The following is a 17,760-nucleotide window of genomic DNA, read 5'->3' as shown; positions in this document are numbered from 1 at the left end:
CCTGAGAATCTTGGTGGGCATTTGAGTTAGCGGAACTATTTGGCAGAACCCATACAATCTACACTATTCACATATATAGTCATGCATTGAATGACATTTCGGTCAATGATGGACCACACGCATATAAGACAGTGGTCTCACAATATATTAATGTAGCTGAAAAACTCCTGTGCCTAGTGATCAGAACATCAGCTCAATGCATTACTCACATGTTTGTGATGATGCTGGTATAAACAAAACTACTGCACTGCCAGTATCGCACGTATAATACATACAGTAAGAACTCAGCTAAAACTGAGCTGCTTTTGGTTCTTGGCTGCAAAGTGGAACAGCTGGATGACCTGGGGCTCCTCACTTGCCAAATCTGATCCTCTTCCCACAGAATCTACTAGGATATAGTAGCATAGTCTTATATGAGTATAGCATTTTCTATTTTTCAAATATGTTCCCATACATTATTTGATCCATACAATAAACAACACTTTTGTTATTTCATCCAAAAACTCTTTATTGGCCCAAATGATATTCCCAGCCAAAGCTAAAAGTCTGGTGCACGTTAGAAGCTCCTCCTTGCTGGAAGACGCTGCTGCTGGAGGGGACAGTAGCCGATGCAAGTCGAACTCTCTGCCCGCCTCCTCCCATGCACACAGCAATCTGGAGATGCAGTGAACACCTTGACCTGAATTTCAGAAAGAGAAAAGCCCACAGGATGTGTCCAGGCAGACAAAAGGGCTCACCCCTTCTCTAGAATTCTATCAAAAACCAAGGGCGTCAGGCAAGAGGTCTCAGAGCATGTCCCGAAGCACCTAAAAGGCTGTTCATCTTTTCCTTCCCTTTCTAGTAGTTATTTTTCTCATTGTCTCTCCTCCCGCTTTTAAAAGCTGATTTTTCTTCTACTTTTCTCATCTCCGAATATTTCTCCTTTTCTCTCCCAAGTCCCTGAAGTCTTCCCCAACACCCTAGTCCCCATCCTCTAGGACAGGTCATCTTCCTGCTGTGGGCAGGGACCTGACACTGGAGAAAGCCACCATCTACACAGCTGACTTACTACATGTCAAAGACAGTTCCAAAGGTTCTATGTGTACGAATTCACTAACTCATCACAACAGCTTTATCAGACAGACACTTCTTAGGTCGGTTCTCACAGATGAGGACACCGAGGCACAGAGTCACCTAGGCTGGGAGGTTCAGTCACTAGCCCAAGCTCACGCATCCATTGAGTGGCAGTGCAGGATTTGAACGAAGAAGTCTGGCCATGCGGGCCCTGGCCTGAATCCCTGTACTACAGCAGCCGTCTGATGAAACAAAGGCTGGGGGACTCTCGCCTTCCACTGCAAAAGGCTGATCTCTCTCCAGCTGGAGCAAGGGGCGCTGGAAGGATGCAATGACCCTAAAGCCAAACTATGCCTCTTTCCTCTAACATTCCTCCGAAAAGTTGCGAAAGAGGTAGTCTCAGTAAGGGGCTAAGAACCATAAAACCAGATTTACATGACTTGTGTACTGCATTTAGCATCAAAGCGCTGCACTCTGCCGTTCAGCAAAATAAGTCTCCACCGCCCCCGCTTCCCTGTAAAAGAGGGAGGGCTGAATAACTGCAAGCCTAATCCGCAAACCCCAAGCCCCAGCCGCAGCCTCCGCATCTGGAAGGAAAAAGCGGCGGCACGAGAGCCAGGGCAAGGGCTGGGCCAGGGCGGGGGCCGGGACCCGGGCCGGCCGCCGTGCCGGGCTCTGTGGCTCTGAACGCGGTTCTGGCCGCAAGAGTCCTCCAGCCCACGCTCCTCCCTTCCCCCTCCCTAAATCCCACCTCGATTCCCGCGCCCTTAGAGGAAGTGGGTGGCTCTGCCCGGTCGCCAGCAGGGGATCGGCCCCTTCTCCCCACCGTGCCCCCGACTCGAGTTCTTCTGGGCACTGCCATCCTCTCGGTGCGTGCCCGTCTTCCTGCTGAAACGGACCCCAGTGGCTCCCGGGCCTCCCGGACCCTCTTCCTTAGCCCCGCCAGCTTGAGGGCCGCGTCCAGGGAGCGGGGAGCTCCTCTCGGGGCGCCGATCAGGTCCCCGCGCCGCAGCCGCCGCCTCCGGCGTCTCCCAGGCTCGGCCTCTGCCGAGCCCGCTGCGGTCCACGTGGCTTGGCAGAGCTAAATTCGGCTTGCTTCGGAGCCAAGGGAAAGCCAAGCCAAGTCGGGGTGGGCGGGGCCGAACGGAGGCGCAGAGTCGGGAGGGGCGGGCACTGGGCGGAGGAAGGGGAGGGCCGCGCGCAGGGGAGGCGGAGGCTGGGCTCTGGCGCGCCCTGGCACCCGGCCCCGGCCGGCCAGGGAAGGCGGCCCCTCCTCGGTCGCCCCGCCTTTCACACCCGTTACACCCGGGGGAAGGTGTTCCCGAGCCCTCTCCCACCCTCATCCCGCCTCCTCGCTTCCCCGGCTCCAGCCTCCGCCGGCGGAGCCCACTATGCCAGACAGTTTCGACACTTTGCAAAGACAAAGAGCCCTAGACCGGAGGGAAGAGGAGGAGGAAGAAGAGGAGCGGAGAGAGAAGGAAGAGGCGATGTGAGCTGGGAAGGGGGCAAGTGTCCGGGACACCCACACCCCTGTATTCTCTTCCGAACCCCCTCATGCCCAAATCCCGGAAACTCCAGCGTGTCTCCAGCCGTGGTGAGTGCGCGCGCGGAGGCGAACCCTGCTCGGGGTGCGCGGGGGCTGCGTCCGCCGGAGTTGGGGCTCGGGCAGTTTCCTGTGGATTCTCGGAGTGGAAGGTTGATTGTCTGGACCCGGGAACTGAAGGGGTGGGGAGGGGACTAGGAGGGTGTGACAGTGGAGCTGGGACTGAAGACCCCAGGATTCTAGTGGAAGACATTCGAAGGGAGACCCCTTCCTTGGCAGCGGCGACCACCCAGGGCTTTGGGAGAGGAAGAAGGTCGGGGTGGAGGTTCGGGCTTAGGGGTCTTCGGCCGACACTGGAGGAGCTGCCTGGAGCTCTGTGGGGAACCCACGCCAAGTCCCGGGCAGCGGTTCCCGAAAGCAGCCCCAGTGACATTACACCAGGCGCCGGGCTGGGATCTCCTCCGCTGGGGCCGTCCGTGGGAGGAGACCTCGCTGGGTGGCCGGGCTCAGGCGCTCTCAAGCGGATTTGGGGTCACAGGCTGGGACACCGCGGAGGCCGCCAGTGTTCTGGACGAGCGGCCGTGGGACAGCATCCGGTTCGAGTCCCCCAATCCGCTGCAAGCAGGCGCAGATCCGGGAGGTGGCTATCGGCCCCGGGGACGCCGTCAGAGCACGCTGCTCCGGATCTGGGGGTGAAGTTGACACCCAGGAGAAGAGAGCTGAACGCGGCGTGGCGGACAGTGGGGGACGGGGGTGGGCCAAGGAGAGCACGGCCGGAGTCGTGTTAGTGGCAACTCGAAACTGAATCCGCCCCAACCCAGTGAGGCGTCGCAGCTCCCGAGAAATAATCTGACAAAAGTTAGCAACTTGCCTGTGTCTCTCGTGTGTGTGACCTGCGTGGGGGGCAGGGCCACCCCTTCTGGGAGCGCACGGGGACGGACAGCGGTGACACTGGGGCGAGGCGCCCTGGTGAGGGTACAGTTAGTTTGGAATCGGGACGGTGGCGCAACTTTCCGCTCCTCCTTTCTCTGCGCGAGTGTTTAAGCGTGACCTTGCGGGAGGAAGCGCGGCTGAACTTGAGATGGGGTTGAGCTTGCGCCCCGGCTTGGCACAGAGACGCCGGAGCGCGCCTTAGCCTGGCCTTGCAGCCGGGTCTCCCAGGAAGCGTGTGGGGATCGTCTGGCTCTGCTCGTCGGCTGGAGCCCTGACTCGCTCCTCCCTCCTACGCGAGGGTCCTCGGCGGCCGTACCACGCGCGGGGCTCGGTGGTGCGTTCGGCGAGGGGACACGTGCGCACCCAGAAGCGCGCAAGGGGGTGGGGGTTGGGCAGGTCACTGCGTCTCGTGGGCTGGGCGAGTCCCGCAGAGGGAGACAGCCGTGACCCTGAGGGCAGTGACTGGCTCGCCGCGTCCCTGCATCAGGCATTCGCCCGGCTTTCTCGTGATTGTTTCCGGGCACCCCTGGCCTCTCCCGACTTCTCCCCCTCGCGGGTCCCCAAGCCCCGCAAGTTTGCGACGAGCTGGTTCTCTACGGAGACAGCGAGCCCCCACCCCCGCTCTGCGGCTGGGTGTGTGTGGTGAGAGGAAGAGACGGGAGGAGGAGGCGAGGCCGACTCGCCAACGAGGAAAACGGGGTGAGAGGGGAGCCGGGTTTTCCAATAGTCGCCAGGGCGCCTGGCACGTCGTAGGTGCTAACGCTGTGTTCATTGACAAGGCCCCAAGGTGGAAGGTGCTGGCAGGGGCCCGGACGCCCCCTTCTTCCCTTCCAGTCTCTAAAATGGAGTTCAAATGTATCGATCAAGCCCTTTAGGCTTCTAGACGTGCCTGGAGCACCTACTACGTGCGGGGCTCTACTCCTGGCCTGTTCCTAGAAGCTGCGGGCGGAGCCTCCTGGTTTTCTTTACCCCGCGCTACCCAAGCGCCCAGAGGCTTCGAAAAGGCAAGGTGCACTGCCCCCTGCCGGCTGCTGTGGAAACCGCCGCTTGTCTCTGCGGTGGGGAAGGGGCGCCCCGTGCGGGGGTCGCTCAGTGCCTTCCCGCACCTCCCCTTCCTGCTCCAAACATTAGGACCCCTGCCGGCTGTTTTCTGAAACCCCATGGTTGGCTGAAATGACTGACCAGAGTTCACCACTCCGTGCCCCTCAGCCTCTGCCAATATCTGGGTACAGCTTGGGGCCTCTTCTAGTCTCCCGTCTCTCTGTCTCTCTTTGGTCGCCAGACTTAACCTCTCGGCGTCTCAGTTTCTATATCTGCAAAATGAGGCCAATAATACATTCTCCAACATACGTTCTGCATAATAGCGAGTGGCTATAATACATACAATTAAGTGAATGTGTGTATGTATAGGTAGTTCATACTCTACGTGTGTATGTGTATACCTTAACTTCAGGTCTAGGGAAAAAAGTTCCATCGTACACTTTTTGCTAAATAAAGAATGAATAGAGGGCTCCTTCTCCTGCTGCCTTTTCAAAATCCCACAAACCCTGAAGTTTGCTTTCCCTGCATTTTTCTGGGCCGGCATTTGCTGTTTAGAGTCTGATTGGACAAGACCAGGGCCTGGGCTTGAGCAGGGCCTTTGTTGTCTACCTCCCTGGGTGGGAGGCCACAGCACCCCACCCAGGGTGAGAGAGAAAAACAGGAAGCGTTGCTAGAAGTGATGGCAGAGGAGGGTTTCTTGGGGAGTGTGGAGTCTGTTCCTCGAAGCTCTGCAGCAGCAGGCGGAAACTGCCTTCTGAGCAGCCTTCTTGCTGATGGTAGACAGGGCTGTACTGCCCCCCTTCCCTGGTGGCACTCACAGCATTGGCTGTCACTGATCTGGAAGCCCTTCTTATGGGGATGAAGTCGTCTGTGAGCTTGACAGGAAGGAGTCCTTCTAGGTCCTGGGTCTTTGGGGGTGAAATAGATCTCTGTCTCCCCTCCCCACCAAGGAGCCCCCGAGCCAGGACACCACCCAAAGGCAGGCAGTTGACATTACGCAAGGAGGGGCCTTCTCCCATGTGTCACTCTGAGGCTTCTGGTCAGTTAACCTTGCTTGAGTCAGTTCCTGTGTAGAAGGTTGCTGACTCAAAGGGTTTATATTTGGGTAGAGCTTTGGCCAGGGATCTAAACATTAACCCTCACTCTAGGCCCCTCCCACACCACAAAAAGCAACCAGGAAAGCAAAAAATAAAATCCACCAGTTATCTTGTAAAAGCTTTCCAGTGAGTTCTGCATGCCTGTGTGCACACACTCCACAGGCCGATGGAAGAGCTGGCCCGGTCACAAAGAATTCTAGAATAAGACTTACATGCAGCTTCGTTCAGTTGTGTAGCCTTTGTGGAAACTTCAGCATCCCTGCTAGCACACCTGAGGAGCTGAGAGCTCTCTTCTGCTCTAATTTGGTCACAGGAGCCCAGATTTTTCATGGGGCCCCGTGAAAGCCTGCATTTGAGTCCCAGTGGCAGCGCTCAGTTACTTTGCAACTTGGCTCTCAAACTATTCCAGGCTCTGGGTCTCAGTTTCACTCTCAAAATAAGAGGCTTGGCTGGGCACAGTGGCTCAGGCCTGTAATCCCAGCACTTTGGGAGGCCAAGGTGGGTGGATCATTTGAGGTCAAGAGTTTGAGACCAGCTGGCCAATGTGATGAAACCCTGCCTCTACTAAAAATACAAAAATTAGCCGGGCGCGGTGGTGGGCTCCTGTAGTCCCAGCTACTCAGGAGGCTGAGGCAGGAGAATCGCTTGAACCTGGGAGGTGGAGATTGCAGTGAGCCGAGATCATGCCATGGCACTCCTGCCTGGGCGACACAGTGAGACTGTCTCAAAAAAAAAGAGAGAGAGGCTTTAGAGTTCTGCTGCCCGTCACTGAGGGTCCATTAAAAGCTTCTCTTTGTGAAGACAGCCACCACCTGAATTATGTTTGCTTCAGCCAGCATCACCCTCAAAACCCTCCCGGTATCACAGACAACCCTGGCTTGGGGCAGCTGGACTGTCTACTACCCCATGCCAAGGGCATCTCCCCTCTCAAAGAGTGGCCAGGACCATTCAGAGCCCACACCCCCTTGGCAAAGTCATTTTCTAGCAGTTCTCAACACTAGATTTTGAAAGCAGTCCCAGAAGCTTCAGACTCTGAGGTCTGAAACCTGACAGAGCCAGGGTGCCATCTGTGGGGACTCCCAAATGGTACATATTGCAGAAGGAACCCCAGTGATCTCACCGGGGCCTGTTTTGCTTCCCATCCACAAGCTGAACATGACCTTAGAAATCACTTTGGTCAACCCTTTCACTTTAATGCAAAAATATTGAGGCTCAGAGGGGAAGTCACTGGACTGTAAAATCTGGGGTTTTATTGTTTATTTGGTTTTGTTATTGGTGGTGGTTGGGTTGTTTTGATTTCAGTTGAGTCAGCATTTACTGGGAACTTATTACCTTCCAGGAGCACCAGGCAAAGTGCTGAGATACAGAGAGGAAAGAATACTCGGTTCTTGTTCCTTGCTGTCCCAGAGGTCACAGTGCTGTGGGGAGGGGGACAAAGACATACCCCGTCAGGCTGCGTATATAAATACACAGGTGCTAAGCAAAATGGGAACGGAGAAGGGAAAGGTTCCCTCCACCTTGAGAAACCCACAGAAGGGTGTTCTAGAGATGGATGAGTCAGACTACAAGAGAGCAAAGGTATCTTCTTGAATACATTCAATATCAAAGCGTCATGTGCCCTGTGTGTGCAAAATAATGATAATCATAATAATAAAGTAAAATAAAAGATTGGCTGTAAGCCTGTTCCACATGGTTCTGAAGAGGTAAGGAAATTGGGAATTTTAGGCGTTCAATGCTTTGGCCCCGTTTCCCTCCTTAGGTCCTGATCTCTGGTTTGTTTGTATGAGAGGAATTGTTGCCTTGCCAGCCTGCAAGTTCCTACACCATGAGAGCCTCCAAGCACTGGAATGCCTGTGTATAAAATGGAGAGTGGCTGCTTTGCGTTTGCCTTTTTAAGAAAATAAAATAAAACTTAGTGCTTTATTTTTAATGCTCGTCCGTATACTTTATCTCAGATTTTCATAGCTGATTTGGGAGGGTGGCATGGCGGGTGGTGGGTAGGAGAAAGCACCCAGGTTTTCAGGGGGACGCTACTATCCAGGCTGGCTGGGTGAGCTGGAGCAAGTCTCTGCATTTCCGTGAGCCAGGTTTGATGTGCATGTGGGTGATCACCCCCTGCAATGCGGGGGAGGCAGGGGCCCCAGGAGGATTAAGGAAGAGGATTCTTGGGAGAGTTGTGCACGCGGGAGTCCCAGAGCCTCCCTGATTCCACTTGCATTAAGTCTGTTTATAAGAGAAAGTGATCGCATTCCTCAAGACAGAGCCTACGGGAGACAGAGGAGTTGACTGAAGGCAGGAAGTTTTGGAAAACTCCTGGAAAAGCACTTGAAGTAGGAGGAGGCTGATGTTAAGGTAAAATGGTTTGTGAATGATCCGCCTGGAAGCAGTAAGGCCTAATGACTGTGTTGGGGGAGCATGCTCCTCTCATTCCTATGGGTTGTGTCAAACTTTTGGCTTCTTTGTCCCTAGGGCAGGACACAGAATTACTAGTTAGCCAGAACCCTGGCCTAAGAAGCCACCCAAAGCATTGTTACCAGGAGCAGGGACACACAAGGGAGGTGGGGGGCAGCGTAAGATGGTCGGGGTGCCCAGCATCATAAGCCACCTGGAGGGAGCCCTTCCTGTGTGGCCTGGCTGGCCAGCAGGAATGGGACTTGTGTCACAGTTCAAGGCACCTGCAGTGGTCGCCATTGTGGTTCCCACCTGGGACAACTGTTAGAGAGGGCTCTGGAGTTGAGGTGTTTTCTACAGAGTCAGGGGAATCCCTGCAGGGAAACCACTGGCCAAGGACACAGAACTTCTGGGCCCTGGCCCTGGCCCATCTGCTCCGGGCTGGGGACCTTGGCCACGTTGTTTAACCTCTTTGACCCTTCGTTTCCTCAACTGGGAGATGGTAGTATAAATTCCCACTCCCTCTATTACAGGAGAGTTAGGAGGACCCCACAGAATGAAGCACAGGAACCTGCCTTATTGATAAGAATTTTAGTAGCATCTACTTTTTATAGTTTAATGTATACCCAGTAGTGCCAAGTATTTTGAACACCTTATCATTCTGGGGTTCAGCAGGAAGCATTGAATGGAGGGTCTGAATAAAGGTGTGCTTCCAGAGGTGGTGCCCACGTTCAGAGAAGTCAGCAGGGGATGCTCTAGCACCTGGGCCCATTTACCACCCCCAGAAGAAGTGGCACGGCAGGGGATGGGCTAGGGGAACCGGGAGAGCATCGCAATAGTTGCCAGAAGCCTCTGGAAGAGAGAGACCACAGGCCACCTCCTCAACTTGGCAGGAGAGGAGCCAGGCGGGTCAACCCTACAACCTTGCTTTCCTCTGTCCTGCCCTGTGCAACTCTGTGGCACCAAGAGCTGAGCCCACCCAGCAGCCAAAGGCAGAGAGCTCCTTGATGGAGCCCCCCCAGGGCAGGACAAGGTGGAGGTGGATTAGGAGCAGGCCTGGAGGAGACACACACAAACACACACACACACACACACACACACACACAGACACACACACACAGGCACACAGAGCTGTCATCTCATTTGAATCTGCAACAACCGGGGATGGGGAGGGGTAGTCTCAAGATTACCAGTTGGCAGGTAAGATGCCCAGGAACTGGAGGGTAAACCCCTTGCCTAAGGCCACACAGCTGGTGGGAGCCCACATTTTAACCCGTTGTGTCTTATCAGCCCTAGTAAAGTAAGAAGATCCATTGTAAAACATTATGAAGACCTTAAAATTGTTATCAGTAGCATCTTAATGAGAAGCAGAATAGTTTAAGTGTTAAGGTTTGCCTGGGTTTCAATCGGAGGTTTATTACTTAGTGATCAAATTACTGACCTTTTCTATGTCTCAGCCTCCTCTTCTGTCATGAAGGCACACTTTGTACAGTTGATGTGAAAACTAAACAAGTTTATTCAGTAAAGGTCTCTCAACAAATGTTAGTTTTGATTCCTGAGAAGGTCAAGATTTAGACAGGGCGGTGTGGGGGTGAGTGGTACTTCAACATGGCCTTTTAACCTATTCAGCATTCAAAGAATATGATTTGAATATTTGTAGGTTAAAAGGTTCTTTCTTCCAATTATTCTGACGATGTTTATTTCATTTCTTCTGACTCTTTCTCTCTCTCTGTGTGTGTGTGTGTGTGTGTGTGTGTGTGTGTGTGTGTGTGTATTTTCTCTTTAAAACACATGAAAGTGCCAAAGGACAGAATGACAAGAAATTTAAAGACCTAAATTGGCTTTATTGTGATTCTAGAATTGAGCAACACTTTGTTCCACAAAACAGAGTAAGTTTTCCAGTGAGCTGAGCAGAGGAGGTTGGCTTTATAAACAGGACTGAAGAAACCAGAAGCAACAAAGTGTGTATTCATTACATTTAGAGAGAACACTAGAAAAATAACTGATTAGTTAACATCCGGTTACTTTAGGCTGCCTTTTTTTTTTTGGCTAAGGATTAAAGCTGAGGGAACTTCATGATCATACCAGTTGACAATTTAATCCTGCCTATTGGGGAAATTGACTCTCTCCTGTTTTCTCAGGAAGTCAGATGACAACTTAGTTTTGTCGATGGCCGTTGTAAAACCTCGGTTCTTGTCTCCTTAGTTTAAAAGAAATTAAACAAGAGACACACAGCAAAGGAGATGCAGCATGGAGTGATTTATCGCAAAAGAGGCAGGATATTCTGAAAGTGACATGCAGAATAGACAGTACACTCTGAGACAGGATTCAGGGTGGGCTGCTCGTAAGGATGGGACAGCATTGACTTACTGGGGAGACTCCCTTGATGACAGCCTTACACGGTTATTCGTAAGGAGGCAGGAAGAGGCGCTAGTAGTAAGCATGTTCTGGGTGGTCCTCGGGGTGCACATGTGCAGCAGCTGTACCTGCTTGCTTTTATGTTACATGTCTCATTAACATCTGAAATCTCCACCCAGGGTGTGTTTTTTACTATTATAATGAGCAAAGGTTCAGTCTGAGGACAGGTAAAATCAAAATGTGCACCCTCTTATGGGGGAAATTCCTTACTGGAGCTAGTTTGGCTTGAATGAACTGGACTACAGTGTGAATGCTGGCACTTATCGTGTTGACCCTGTGGTCGCCATGCCACGGTTGCCACATCTCGAGGATATGGTTCCCTTTTTGACTACCTATCCCGCCTCAGTTTGGGTTTGGGGACCTGGAACTTTAGCGTGGGTAACTCCATTTTGATTTTCAGCCGGCCCTATTGGGACCTAGTGCAGAAACTTAGTCCAAAACAATGGCCTTCTATAATTTTTTTTTAAACAAATCCTATCTAATCATGTATGATTCTAAAGCCCTTAAGGGAGTATAAAATATGACTTAAAAATTACTTGCAATAATTCAGAAAAGTTGAGAAGAAAAGAACATTAACTCCAAATTATTTGGCAGAATTAAAAAGAGGGTTACAAATGACTTTTGGAAAGTACACATTGGGGTGTACAAATAAAGTACTTTCTCTGAATTTCATTAGCTACATTAAAAAAAGAAAAGATCAAATACAATAGATAGCACTGTAATAGATTTTGCTACATTAAAAAAAAATCCATTTGAATCCACAGTGAACTAAAACACCAGAGTGGCTAAAAAGTCCCTTCATGCATATTTACTTAGCAGAGAGCTCTTGAGAAAGACCCAACCAATAAACCCCAACCAAAGCAAATCCAGCTACTTCTCTACCTGAGAGGGTGGAATGACTCCAAAATATTGTTTCAAGCTCAAAAAGCCTAAAACAACTCCACATAAAATAACAAAAATCTATCTAATTGGACATTTACCTTTTTGGAAATAAAAGGCCCAGTGGAAAAAAAAAGAAAGAAAGAAAGAAAAAAAAAACCCTTTTCTTAGATCCTTAGAAGACTCGACTGGAGCCGAAAATAAATCCCCTGAGTTGGCCAAGTATTAAAGGACTGTATTCTCCTTCCCTGTCTTTAGTGCGCTGGAGCCCTAACAAGGGCAAAGAACTGCCAGTGGTCAAGAGCTCAAACACCCAGAACAACTCAGCGACATTCACAGACACCAGCATCTACAGCCCTGACCCAAGTTGGCCCTCAGTTCAACTCTTCTGAGGGTCCTCCTGATTTTGCAGATAAAGATGTGGATTCAGGCCAGGCCCTGTGGCTCATACCTGTAATCTCAGCACTTTGGGAGGCCAAGGTGGCCAGATCACGAGGTCAAGAGATCGAGACCATCCTGGCCAACATGGCGAAACCCCGTCTCTACTAAAAATACAAAAATTAGCTGGGCATGGTGGTGTGTGCCTGTAGTCCCAGCTACTCGAGAGGCTGAGGCAGGAGAATCACTTGAACCTGGGAGGTGGAGGTTGCAGTGAGCTGAGATCCTGCCACTGCACTCCAGCCTGGTGACAGAATGAGACTCTGTCTCACAAAAAAAAAAAAAAAAAAAAAAAGATGTGGATTCAGAGGGGAGAAGTGGCTTACTGGCCACAGTCACATGGGCCCCTGCCTCCAGATCTTCTGTGTGTCTGAAATTATCATTTCTACTTGGTGGGTCTCTCTTTTTTTTAAGTTTTATTTTTGGAGACAGGGTCTTGCTCTGTTGCCCAGGCTGGAGTGCAGTATATGATCTTGGCTCACTGCAACTTCCGCCTGCTGAGCTCCCACCTCAGCCTCCTGAGTAGCTGGGACTACAGGTGTATGCCACTGTGGATCACTCTTGGTGAAGGAATAAGCCCAGACCTTCACCAACCTTGCAGTTCCATCACACCCGTCCTTAGTTTATGCCTTTAGAGTCCCCATCAATCACCCTTCCCACTCTGAACTGTAGAGAGGTACACAGCGCAGTGAGGTGACTTGATCAACATCTGGTCGAGTGTCTGGGAAATGACAGATCTAGGCCTTGAGCCCTAGTAGAGCTACCTCACTTCATTCCCGGCACCCCGTTACCTTACTGCCTCCACCTCACCCGCGTGCTCCCTCCTTGGCTGAGCGTGAGAACAGTGGCAAAAACAACAACATAAATCTAAGTCTGTACATCCTCATTAGATCTTCGAGTCCGCTGATGGAGCCCAAATTATCATCACAACAATATAACGTAACACATAACATAACACAACCACCACGACCACCATTTACAGTTCATGTGAAATAGGAGTGAACCAGAACCAGAAGCTGACTTGGCCAAGAACCAGCTTTAGCATTAGGATGTCAGAGAGCTCATTTGTCACCTGTGAGACTGAGGGGAGGCAGTGGAGGGTTCTGATGGTGAGACCCAGGTATGTGTGTCTCAGTGGAACCTCCAGAAAGCTCAAGGAATTCACAGCACTCAGAGACATGCAGTTGGGTGGTTGGCCCATTATTTAGTTATTTTGCATATGAATCCTTTTCCTGCAGAGGTGGAAATCAGCTTCTAAGGATTTGGAGTCAAAGTCAAGCAACAGAGGCCAGAGGGGAGGAAAATCCTGCAGACAGTTTGGGGACAGGGGATCTTGCTTGCATATTTTTTGGGGCAAACTGATTAACTGGCAGCAAGCAAAAAAAAAAAAAAAAAAGATGGGTCTGGGCAAACCTTGAGTAAGGCTTCACAGAAAATAATTTCAGTTGATTGCATTTTCTAGAAAACTTTAAGAGTTTAACTGTGCACTCTACGTGACAGGCTGTCTGGGTGCTGTCTGCCCTCCACCTGGGCTGGGCTGCATTGCCTACTTCCCCTCATTAGTTTCTCATTCGTTTACTGTGGGAGCCTAGTCTTTACAGTGACTCTCTGTAAAGTGTATGTTTCCACTTTTTTCCTAATCCCATTTTATAGATGTGGAAACCAAAGTTCAGAGAGGTTAAGTCACTTAACCGAGGTCACTTAGCTAGAAAGTGGCAGAACCAGGATTTATAAGCGCACCATTTCTGTCCGAAGCCTGAGACCTCAGGCCCCATGCAATGTAATTCCCAGGTCATCCTATATCCCTGGCTCAGTGGGGACTCTGGAAGGGAAGAGCAGCTTCTCTAAGGTTCAGATAGGAAACTGGTCACACCAGGTGCCTGGCCCCTGGCCCAGCCCACGAGATGTGCTGTGACGTGACCACCTGTGTCCTCTGGTGACCATGAACCCATGCTCTGTAACATCCTTTTGGGCAGGAGTTCCTGACTTTTCTGCACCTGGTGCTTTCCAGGTCTCACACCAGCAGTTTCATTCTCCCAAAGGCTGGGGCTCTGAGTCTTCTCCCCAATTCACTATCCCTGGGTGAGTCCGTGGGTTTATTTAGCCTGTTACAGTCTGGCTTTTTTTTCTTCTAAGCCGCAAAATTCATCATAATTTATTACACAGCAATAGATAATACACATGAAATACAAATACTTTTTCTGTTATAAGTTGTCATGTTGATGGGAATGATGGTATTTCAGTGTGTTTTTTTTTTAAATAAAACTGACACATAGTAATTGTACATATTTATGAGGTACATAGTGAGTTTCCATGCATGCAATGTAGAGTGATCAAATCAGGGTAATTTGCATATCCGTCACCTCAAGCATTCATCATTTGTGTTGGGAACATTCAAAATCCTCTCTTCTAGCTATTTGAAAATATATTATAAATTGTTGTTAACTATAGCCACCCTGCAGTGCCACAGAACACTAGAACCTATTCCTCGTATCTGTAATTTTGTTTCCTTTAACTGCTCCACGTCCACCCCTGCATGGCTGCTTGCAAGAACTCATCTTTGTGGCTTGTTGATATAAATTGAATTCGAAGAGCCCCAAGGTGCCTGGGGATTGAGGGAGGCAGTGAGCCACTTTGAACCTGCCAGGGGGGTTGGAGAAAGGACTGAGCAGGAAGGCTGAGTGCAAAGTTTGCAATCAGGCATGTAAACTTAGCCAGCTCCCTAGCTAGATGGGAGCCTCTTGGAGGCAACCTGCTTCACGTAAAAGGAATCGTCACGTAAAAGGTTGCTGTTGCAACCTTGGAAAATTCCCTTTTAATAACATCTTCACAATGGAGAGAAAGGTTTGTTGTTGTTCTTCTTACTTGAAAACGCTGTTAATCCTACCACCTGGTGGAGAGTTTGATGAATAAAGACTGTTGCTCAGGAAACATATTAGCTGCCACGAATAGGAATGTCTTTGTGAGGTGTATTACTGGTTGTTTCTAAAACATAATCTTATGTTTTAAAATTCAGTCTTTTGGCAAAAAAAAGGAAATTAAAATGAAAGGGAGAGATTAGGGGGACAGTACCGTCGTTCTTTCTTTCACCACCTGATAGAAGCTTCAAATGGAAAACACACCTTTCAGAATGGGTTGAAGAACTGATTCCAACCTAAGGTCTGCTGCTATTTTTCTGTTTCTCCCTGCAACCTGGAACAAACTGAGCTCAGCAAACATGATCCTTGGACCACAGTAAGTCCTCACTTAATGACATCGATAGGTCCTTGGAAATGATGAGTTTAAGGGAAACGACATAAAAAACTGATTTCACTATAGGGTAACTGATATAAACAAGAGTTAAGTTTCTCTGGTGTATTTCTGTTCATAAAAACATCACCAAACTTCTAAACGAAGGCCCCAAACAGCGTCGCAGGTGGCCACAGCCTGTCCCAGTGGCTTAGGACGTGCACACATGCACGCACACACACACACACACACACACACACAAAACCACACTCTATCGCCCTGGGACCACATAAACACATCAGTTCACCTGACATGCACAGCTTTTTGGGGTGTGGGAAACTGGAGTGCCTGGAGAAGACCCATGAGGACATGAGGAAAACTTGCAAACTCCACACACACAGTGGTCCCGGCCGGGAATCCATCTTCTTCTCATCAGTGTTATAATGAAATGATGTTGAATGAAACGGCATTACTGGAAGACCGGCGGCGTAGGATTTTATACATTAAACTGATATTTATGCAATGTCAGAAATCCAAACAAGAAGAAAAAATATACTGGCTGTGGAGATAGTTTTGAATATCAGAATACTTCTGCATTGTCAGGAACCCGCCCCGGATGGAGTAAAGGAGGTTTTCTCTTTTTTTCTGAGCCATGGTGTCATAAACTTTAGTCACCATTACTTGCGGGAGGACGGGGGCATGGTATGTTGGTTGAATAATTAGTTACAGAGGTTGCACACTTAAATAGTGTCAAAGAATTATAAAATCTTAGCATTTGCAAAGAGCCTTAGCAGTGACCTTGTTCAACCTTCTTCTATCCACTGAGTCATTCATTGATTCCTTGATTTACTCATAAAAGTATTAGCTCTGCCACTGCCTAACTGTGTGTCCTTCAGCAAGTTGCTGAACCTCTCTGTACTTCCCTTTCCTCATCCATAAAATCTGGATAATAATAGCACCTACCTCCCACGAGGTAGTAAATAAGCATTCAATGAGTTAACACTTGGACCGTGCTCAGAAGAGTCCTTGTTAAAGATATGCTGTGGCAACATATCATCATCAATTACATTCTTGTTCCGCCTCCTTGAGCAGTGTTTTTCACTACCTGTGGTAGGGAGCTCTGTGCCCCACACAGTGGTGTTTTGACCTCTGGGCAGCTTTGTGGTTTAGAAGGCTCTTTCTCATTCAAAGCTTCCAACCAGAGAGAGCTTCCTGGAGCAGATGGCAGAGTGGTGCTCTCAGGAGCTATCTGAATTTAAGGATGGGAAAGTTGTCTGGGCTGTGAAGCTAAGGTATCATCGCTGGACATCAGAGGCAGAAGAGACATACCTAAGATTTTAGCCATGAGGGGGACCTCAAGACCCTGGCCTCTTTTTTTTTTTTTTTTCTTTTCTGAGACAGAGTCTCACTCTGTTGCCCAGGCTGGAGTGCAGTGGCACGATCTCAGCTCACTGCAACCTCCGCCTCCCAGATTCAAGCAATTCTCCTGCCTCAGCCTCCTGAGCTCACTGCAACCTCCACCTTCTGGGTTCAAGCGATTCTCCTGCCTCAGCCTCCTAAGTAGCTGGGATTACAGGCATGCACCCCCACGCCTGGCTAATTTTTGTATTTTTAGTAGAGACAGGGTTTCACCATGTTGGTCAGGCTAGTCTCAAACTCCTGACCTTGTGATCTGCCTGCCTCGGCCTCCCAAAGTGCTTGGATTATAGGTGTGAGTCAGACCATGGCCTCTTTATTTTACAGCTGAGAAGACAGCTCAGACGGGGCCTGGCTGGTGCAACAGCTCAGCCCATCATCAGGCAGAACCTGGATGGGAGGCCAGCCCATGGGGTGATACTGCCAAGGCCTGCATTATCACTCAGTTCTCCTCTCATCTTGGGCTGCTCAGGGTGCCCTAGAGAACATGTCTTCTGTGCCCTCCTGCACTAGAGCAGGCAGGAAGAGCAGCCTGGACCATGGGTACCAGGTATCCTATGAGGACCCCATTGTGCCAGGCGTTGATTGACTGGGTGATTTCCACTGTGTTTACACTGCACAGTCTCCTCGCTTCCTTTAGACCTCCCTGTGAGCAAGCTTGTAATTGTCTGTCGTGAATTCTGGCATCTGCCTCCCCTCTTTTTCTTCCTGAGGTTCTGCCCAGGAAATACCACATACTGGTCATTCTAGGCCCATTCACTGTCTAATCAGGCTTTGAGCTCACTAGTGCTATCAGTGTTTTACAGCTGAGAAGGCAGGCTCGCTGAAGTTGGCCATTGCCTGAAGGTCTCCCAGGTTGGGAGGGTCAGGTTGGGGGGTTGTCACATACCCATTTCCACCATGTCACAATGTTTCCTTCTAACACATGCATGCACATCATAAAAGGCTCGAGACCCATTGTATCTGGTCTCCCTGCCTGCATTAATAGCACTGCTGCCAACATCCCTCCCACTTCCCTCCACTTAGTTTTATCATCTAAGAGGCCAAAAGAACAAAATGTCCCCCCTCCACCACACCATATTTCAAAGGGCTATAAATAGGACTGTTAGTGGTGGCACTCTGGGTCACATTTGCCAGGGACAGACTTTATATGATGTCAGCCGTGTCCTTGGGTCCAAGGTTTCCATGGCTAATAGTTTTCTTTCTCCCTTCTCTTCCTTTCCATTTTCATTCCTTCTTTTTCTCCCTCCCTTTCTTCTTTTGTTTCTTCATCCTAAAAATCCTGTTCGAAAGTACGTAGCTATGCAGCCTTCATTAGCTGAG

At 49.9% G+C, this 17,760-nt stretch overlaps 1 protein-coding gene and 1 long non-coding RNA gene across 3 annotated transcripts in view; one reads left to right on the top strand and one right to left on the bottom strand.

Moving 5' to 3' along the window:
• Nucleotides 1-482: 482 nt before the first annotated feature.
• LOC103891397 (uncharacterized) lies at nt 483-2,293 on the bottom strand. Of its 2 annotated transcripts, XR_002916003.3 has the most exons (3): nt 1,805-2,293; nt 1,489-1,567; nt 483-679 (listed from the first exon to the last, which is right to left on the bottom strand). It is a non-coding gene; the product is annotated as an uncharacterized LOC103891397 (long non-coding RNA). The 2 variants fall into 2 exon arrangements; XR_010141337.1 differs by having other exon boundaries at nt 483-1,567.
• Nucleotides 2,294-2,511: 218 nt separating this feature from the next.
• ST3GAL1 (ST3 beta-galactoside alpha-2,3-sialyltransferase 1) overlaps nt 2,512-17,760 on the top strand; it is a 116,195-nt gene continuing 100,946 nt past the window's right edge. Inside the window, exon 1 of the mRNA XM_024251088.3 lies at nt 2,512-2,647. The gene's annotated coding sequence lies outside the window, so the exon portion shown is untranslated. The remainder of the gene's footprint in view (nt 2,648-17,760) is intronic.

Source organism: Pongo abelii, chromosome 7 (genome assembly GCF_028885655.2).
Source record: "Pongo abelii isolate AG06213 chromosome 7, NHGRI_mPonAbe1-v2.0_pri, whole genome shotgun sequence".
NCBI classification, from domain to species: Eukaryota; Metazoa; Chordata; class Mammalia; order Primates; family Hominidae; genus Pongo; species Pongo abelii.
This window is presented reverse-complemented; position numbering and strand designations above follow the sequence as displayed.